Source organism: Eleutherodactylus coqui, chromosome 4 (assembly GCF_035609145.1).
Source record: "Eleutherodactylus coqui strain aEleCoq1 chromosome 4, aEleCoq1.hap1, whole genome shotgun sequence".
Classification (NCBI taxonomy): domain Eukaryota; kingdom Metazoa; phylum Chordata; class Amphibia; order Anura; family Eleutherodactylidae; genus Eleutherodactylus; species Eleutherodactylus coqui.
Window position 1 is genome coordinate 77,057,114 of NC_089840.1, and position 7,918 is coordinate 77,065,031.

Here is a 7,918-nt window from a genome sequence, read left to right on the forward strand (position 1 = left end):
TAACTGTGTACTGCATATTACGGGTGTGAACAATAGGTGTATAATACGCAGCCCCCATACAGCCATGTCGGTGAGCCCTAACATTCAATGGCCACTGAGCCCTGTAGCAGGTATAGTACATATAGCCCTGAGGACACACTGAGCCCAATGAGGGATTTCTGACAGACAAGACAGACAACAGCTTAGGGTCTTTCCGCAGTGACAGGAAGAAGGCAACATATTGTCATTTGTAAGTTCCTTTTAGTCTTCTACTCAGAGGAGTGCAGTCTATGGAAAGTTTATATGTCATGTATTACATTTACTCTTAGCTATAAGTTGTAAAAGAGGATAAAAATTCACCCTAGCAATGTTCGAGGTGATGGGGCCCTTGGACTCTCCTAAGTTATGGGCTTAGTTGCAATTGCGACCCCTATTGCTACTCCACTGCACAGTAAGCCCCATGTGGCTGAAATACCGCCCACTCACAGCAGCCAACAGTCAGAGTGTCTTGCCGGTAACACTGCCCTTTCACTAGCAAAGTCTTGAAAGCAATGGCTGTCACAAGGTTTATACAGCGTCGTGCCTACGCTTAGCTATACTGACACACTGTAGCAAACTCAGCACAGGAGCGAGGTCTTTGCTACTGATCTGTTAATGTTGCACTCATTTGCATGTTATGTGTAACTACTGTTCCATGATAAATGCGCAAACAACAAAGGTCACTTCTCATCCGGACACATGTCATGCACATGGATCCCACAATCCACAGTCCATATTAAACCACAAAAGCATAGACATTAAACTTGCCGTATAGCAAATTGCTTTTCATGTATTTCAATTCTCAAAATACAGTGGTGCCTTGGGTTAGGAGTTTAATTTGTTTCGTGATGATGCTCTTAACCCAAAACACTTGTATGTCAAAACCCCCTTAGTAACCAGCCCATTGCCTTTTTACGTCCTAGCTTGCTTGGCCTTAATCCCTGTGGATGTAGAAACATGTTTTCTGCAGGGATTAAGGCCCTGCAAACTGAGGACGTAACAGCTTCATGCTGCCGGCTCCCGGAGGTAGCTGGCAACCTGGAGCTGCCATTCTGGGCTGCGGGACACCCCCCCCCCCCCCCCCCCCCCGGTTACATGATCGTCGGCATTTACCGAATGCCGGCGATCATATAAAAGTCAACCAAAAAGTTAAAGATTCAGCTGCCCTGATGGATTGCATCTATCAGATCAGCTGAAAGTACTCACCCGCCTGCTCCGCGATGTCCTCGACGGGTCTCGACAGCGCCTTCTACCCATGCGCGCCAGGCGTCATACGTCAGGTGCGTGTACAGAAGGGAGCACGGCCCGGGAAATTTAAAAACTCTCTGGCTCCCGGCTCCCATGTGTAGCAGGGAGATGTCACCGGGAGCCGTTGTATGCAGTTCCCGGTCATGTGATTGCTGTTATCCATTGGTCATGTGATTGCTGTTAGCCCTAATATGGATATCAGATGGATAACAGCAATCATGTAAAGTAAAAAAAAATGTTTTAAAAAAAAGTTTTAAAAAAAGTTTACGTTTCATCTCCCCTCACGGATCATATCAGTGAGGAGAGATGAAATTACGTACCTAACGCTCCGGATTTCTCAGTGGACCTCACCACGGTTTCTGCGCACGCCGCCAAGATGGCGGACGCATGTGCAAAAGCTGCAGATTGCCAGGGTAATTTAAAATCTCCCTGCTCCTGGCTACCAAACATAGCCAACAGCCTGGAGATTTTACGGGGGCATGCAGTTCGCGGCCCCTGGTCACGTGATCGCCATTTTCCAATAGAAAATAGCGATTGCATAAAAATAAAAAAAGTTAAAGTTTCACCTCCCATCACGGATCCGATCCATGAGGGGAAGTGAAATTACTTGCCTAAAGCCTCTGGCAATGTTCCCCGACGGGATCATTATTCGCAGACCTTTCCCCAGCTTTGGCACATGTGCCCATCAGCAAAATGGCGGTCGCAAGTACAGAAGCTTTGGAGGGCCTGGGAAATTTAAAGTCTCCTTGCTCCTGGCTGCTAAAGGTAGCCAAGAGCCTGGAGCAGTGACTGAGGGCCGCAGTGAGTGGTCTCCGGTCACGTGATTGCCATTATCCAATGGATAATGACGATTACATAAAAGGTAAGACACAGTTGAAGTTTGATGCACCTTTCTGTTTGAGCCCTGTTGTGCATATGGACATAGCATTATGGCCACAACAGGTAAATTTCTGAACACGGGACAAGCGGCAGGATCCATTTTGGGGTGAAAGTCTTTATGCATATGTGTGCTGTACAAAAAAAATGTTTTTAAAATGACACAATTGCCAAAAAAATTTTAATTTTATTTTTTTCCTTCTGCTTTGCTCAGATTCATTCAAAAACTGTGGGGTAAAAATATGCATTGCACCCCTAGATGAACGTGTTAAGGGATCTAGTTTTCAAAATGGGGTCATTTGTGGGGGTTCTATATCGTTTTGGCCACTCAAGGGCTCTACAAGTGTGCAATGTGGCCTAAAACACCTTCAAGCAAAATGTCTGTTCTAAAAGCCACTGGCTGCTCCTTTTGTTTTGGGCCCCGTTGTGAATACGGACATAATATTAGGGCCAGAATGGGTATGGTTCTGAACACCGGACAAACAGGGGTATCCATTTTGTGGTACAAGTCTTCATTCCTATGTACGCTGTACAAAAAAACTGTTTCAAAAGTGACATAATTGCCAAAAAAATATGGGGTCAAAATGCGTAGTACACCCCTAGTTGAATTTGTTATGGGGTGTAGTTTTCAAAATGCGGTCATTTGGGGGCGTTCTCCATTTTTTGGCCCCTCAAGGGCTCTACAAGTGGGCAATGGGGTCTAAATCACCTTCAAGCGAAATGTCTGTTCTGGAAGCCACCGACTGCTCCTTTCAGTTTGGGCCCTGTTGTGCATATGGACACAGGATTAGGGCCACAATGGTTATGCCTCTGAACACCGTACAAACATGGGTATCCATTTTGGGTGCAAATCCTCATTTTATGTGCACTATGTGTCTTTTAAATGGCATATTTGAAAAAATATGAAATTTTATTTTTTCTCCTCTAAATTGCATTAATTCCTGAAAAAAAACAGTGGGGTCAAAATACTCATGACCCCCCTCGGTGAATACGTTAACGGGTGTAGTTTTTAAAATGGGGTCATTTGTTCGGGTAACTATCATTTTGACACCTGTGAGCCTTTATAATCTTGGCTGGGTGTAGGAAAAGAAAATGTTCCTCAAAATGTTAAAAATCAATGTTAAATTTGTACATCTCCTAAATGGTTTAAAAAAAAATGAAGTTTTTCCAATGTGTGTCCAGAATAAACGGATGGAAATATATATCTTATCAAAAATTTGTACAGTATGTTTGCACATATTTGAGATATTGCAGTTGAAAATGGGGAAACAATAACAATTTCTTCAAATGTTTCCCAATTTTGGCGCTTTTAAAAAATATACACAAATTCTATCAGCCTATTTTTACAGCCTCAATAAAGTACAATATGTCATGAAAAAACAATGTCAGAATCAGTGGGATATGCAAAACCTTTACGGAGTTATTCTATGTCAAAGTGACACATGTCAGATTTCAAAAATTTGGCCTGGTCATTAAGGCGAAAACAGCTTTGGTCACTAAGGGGTTAATCCGTTTTGCCATTCCGTCCAATGGGGCTGCCTGTGGCACCATTGAATGCAATGGGCTGCAACCCCACAGTGATTTTCAGGGAAGGGCTTTAAATATAAGCCCTTCCCCGAAAATCATTTATAGCATGTGTAAAAAATAAAAAAATATATATACTCACCTCTCCGCCTCTACCGGGGCTCAGCCGTGTGTAGCCATGTCTTATTCCTGCACTGCTCTGAAGTTCTTTCATCAAGCTGGGATTTAAAATCCCCGCCTGCTGAAAGAGCTGTATTTGATTGGCTGAGCGCTCAGCCAATCACAGGCAGCGCTCGGCCATTCATTGAATTCGCCTGATGAAAGAACGTTAGAGCAGTGCAGGGAAAAGACGTGGCTACACGTGGCTGAGCCCCAACAGCGGCGGAGAGGTGAGTATATATATATATATATATATTTTTTTTTTTTTACTACAGCTAGGGATGATTTTTCAGGGAAGAGCTTATATTTAAAGTCTTTCCCTGAAAATCACTGCTGGGGTACCGGCATCCTATTGCTTTCAATGAAGCTGCCGGCAGCCCCATTAAAATCAATAGGAGAACTTCACGATCCTCTGCCACAGCTGTCACTCATTGATCACCCTCACTGTCATAAAGTTTTTTCTAATATCTAATTTGTGTCTCCTCCCTTTCACTTTCATCCCATTGCTTCTAGTCTTTTCTTCCGTAAATGAGAATAGGGCTGATCACTCTGCAATATGACAGCCCTTCAGATATTTGTAGACAGCTATTAAGTCTCCTCTCAGTCTTCTTTATTGCAAGCTAAACATGCCCAAATACTTTAACCGTTCCTCATAGGACATGATTTGCAGGCCGCTCAACATCTTGGTAACTCTTCTCTGAACTTGCTCCAGTTTGTCTATGTCTTTTTTAAAGGGGGGTGCCCAGAACTGGACACAGTATTCCAGGTGAGGTCTGACTAAGGAAAAGTAGAGGGGGATAATGACCTCACGTGATCTAGACTCTATATCTAATACATCTCCAAATTGTGTTTACTTTTTTGGCTGCTGCATCACATTGTTGACTCCTGTTCAGTCTATGATCTATTAGTATACCCAAGTCTTTTTCACATGCGCTGCTTAGCCCAATTCCTCCCATTCTGTATGTGTTTTTTTAATTTTTTGCTCAGATCTAGGACTTTGCATTTCTCCTTGTTAAATACCATTCTGTTAGTCGCCACCCATTGTTCAAGCTTTTCTAGATCTTTTTGAATACTCTCTCTCTCTCTTCCCTAGTGTTAGCTATCCCCCTTAGCTTTCTGATCACTTTCCCATCAATTCCCTCCTCCAGATCATTTATAAAAATGTTGAACAGCACTGGGCCTAGGACACACCCATGTGGTACCCCACTTGATACATTCTTCCACTTGGATCTGCAGCCATTTATGACCACTCTTTGAATACGGGCACTCAGCCAGTTGTGAATCCACCTAACAGTTGCCTTGTCAATCCCACATTTGGTCATTTTTTTTCAATAAGTATGGTATGAGATACTTTGTGAAATGCTCTACTAAAGTCAAAATAAACTATATCCACTGCATTTCCCCGATCAACCCAGTTGGTAATTCTGTCATAGAAGGAAATGAGATTCCTCTGGCACAACTTGTTTGTAACAAACCTATGCTGGCTCTGGTTAATTACTCAATTTCTTATCCAAGTACTTGCATACATGCTGTTTAATAATTTGTTCAAAGATCTTTCCTGGTATAGAAGTCGGGCTCACAGGCCCGTAGTTTCCTTTTTTTGAAGATAGGGACAACATTTGCCTTTTCTAATCTTCTGGAACTTCTCCTGTTCTCCAGGAATTTTCAAAGAATATGGCGAGTGGTTCAGCAATTACCTCTGCTGCTTTCTTTAGTATCCTGGGATGTAATTCATCTGGACCTGGAGATTTGAATTCATTTAAGTTAGCTAAGTGTTCCCTCATCATCTCTCTGCTTATAGATAGCCTGCATTCTTTTATTCCCCCAATAGCTCAGGGAAGATCAGTTGATGTTCCATCTACTTTCTGGGAGAAAACAGATACAAAATAGGAATTTAAAAGTTCGGCCTTCTCAACATTATTCTTAACCAATTCACCATTTTCATCTTGTAAGCATCCAATAGCATCTTTGACTTTTCTATTGCTTTTGCATACCCCCAAAATTCTTTTTTATTGCTTTTGACCTCTGTTGCAAGCCTCAATTCAAAATTTAGCTTTAGCTTTTCTGACACTTGCCCTACAGTTTCTGCAGACCACATTATATTCTTCTTTAGATATTCCCCCCTCTTTCCATTTGCTAAACATATTTTTCTTCGCTTTTAACATGTGTGCAAGTTCTGTGTTCATCCATCCTGGTCTCTTTAAATGCTTCCCATTTTTCCTTCTTTTCGGGATTGATAACAATTGTGCTTTGAGAATCTCATTTTGCAATATTTCCCAATTTTCATCTGGGGGAAGTAGAAGGGGTAAACATGGTGGAAGCAGTAAAAGGAGGGCACAGTGTGGTCTTCAATATAAATCTATGCTGTCATCTGTGATTTAAAATTGCCAGCGTGCTAACTAATCAGTGGAATCTGCCATGGTGGTGCAGAATTCTGGTAAAATCCATGTCTGGTTCAGTTTTATAAACGTCAGGTGATCTACATTGTCTGTGGACAGGCAGATGCGTCTGTCAGTTATTACACCTCAAGTTGCACTGAAGTAAACACCCTTTCTGATAGCACACTGGCAACAGGGTAGGCAAGCCCGTGTAAAGCATGTTGGGTAAGATCTGGCCACTAGTCCAGCTTGAACAGCCAGAAGTCAAAGGGGCCAATGCCATGTCTTAGTGCATGCACAAGAAGTTAACATTCTCTTAGACCATCATGGATAAGTGCTGCCTGTGACTGAAAGTGCTACCCTCTGCTGTCGCTGCAGGCTGCAATGAGCTAAAAAAATGATGCCATACCTTTTGTTAGACTTCCACTGCCACCGGTGGTGGTGCTGCTACGGTGGCTTTCTGCTTGTCCATTAGCTGCAGATTTGCAATCCTTTGTAGATGCATTACTGCTGCAGGGAAATGCTGTGCTCAAGCTGCTTAACAGCCTGTCCTACTAGTGATGCATTTTGAGGGAATGAGATTTGTCATTTTGGCCTTGTAGCGAGGATCAAGGATGGTAACCACTCAGTAATGATCTGATGTTTTAATGTGGACTATGTGGAGGTCCTTCTGCAAGCACTGCAGCATAAAAGCAATCATATGCAGCAAAGTGCCTAAGGGTGGTGGCCCACATTCCTGGGGGTCAGGCCTAAAAGTGTCCTCTGGCTGGTGCCACCATCCGCGTAGAATAGCTGCCGTTAGTGGTGGATGGAAGTAACTTTTTAAACCTCCTTCCCTGCATCTGGATCTATATTCTCCCATCCTTTTCCTCCTCTTCTTGCTCCTCCTGCTCTACCTCCTCTATACTTCTCTCATGGGTGGAGAAACATGTTGGAGAGGATGCCTCCTTTTCTTTCCCAAAGCCACCCTCTCTGTGTTCAGTAATGGCAGACTGGTCAGACAGTTGGGAGATTAGTTTCCCTTTCTTCTTCAGTGATGTTAGGCCAGCTACTCGTGCCTGCCGCCCTCTGACTATTCCTGGCAGATGCGGGCGTCACCCTGCTCCTTCTGAGTGAATGAATTGCTGTTTACTTTCTGACAGCTGCAGGGTAATCAGCTATTACCTCCCTATGTAGCTGAGCTGGGGATCCTCCTTCTTTGCCTGAGTGTTCATTTGTTCCTGCTTCCAGCATAGCTATTCTGTTTCTGATTCCCGTGCACTGAACCTTGGACCTGTTATTTGGATTTTACTTGAATTCTGCCTACCCTCAGTCTTGTAATTGTTACCTGTACTTGCTTGAACTCTGCCTGCCCTGACCCTCAGACCTGCGACCCAGATCTTGCTTATATGCCACCAGTGTACTGTATCCAGACTGTACGCTTTTGCCTGTCACGTGGTGCATTGCACCAGTATCAACGACTCCTGTGGGTCAGCCACCAACTACACAGGGACTACTCCAGGAGGTAGCGGCCTGCTTGGTTCCTCGCAGCAAAAGTCCAGATCCCTGTACAGAAGTTAAAGGGTGAATACTGAGGTACCGGCAGGACAATGCCCTTAGGATAAGCCCAAAGTCAAATCAGTTAGTTGGCACAGTGGGTCCACACCCGCTGGTCGTAACAAGTGACAACAAATGTCATTGTCCATGCAGCCCTGTAGAATCTGTTCCAGCAGGCA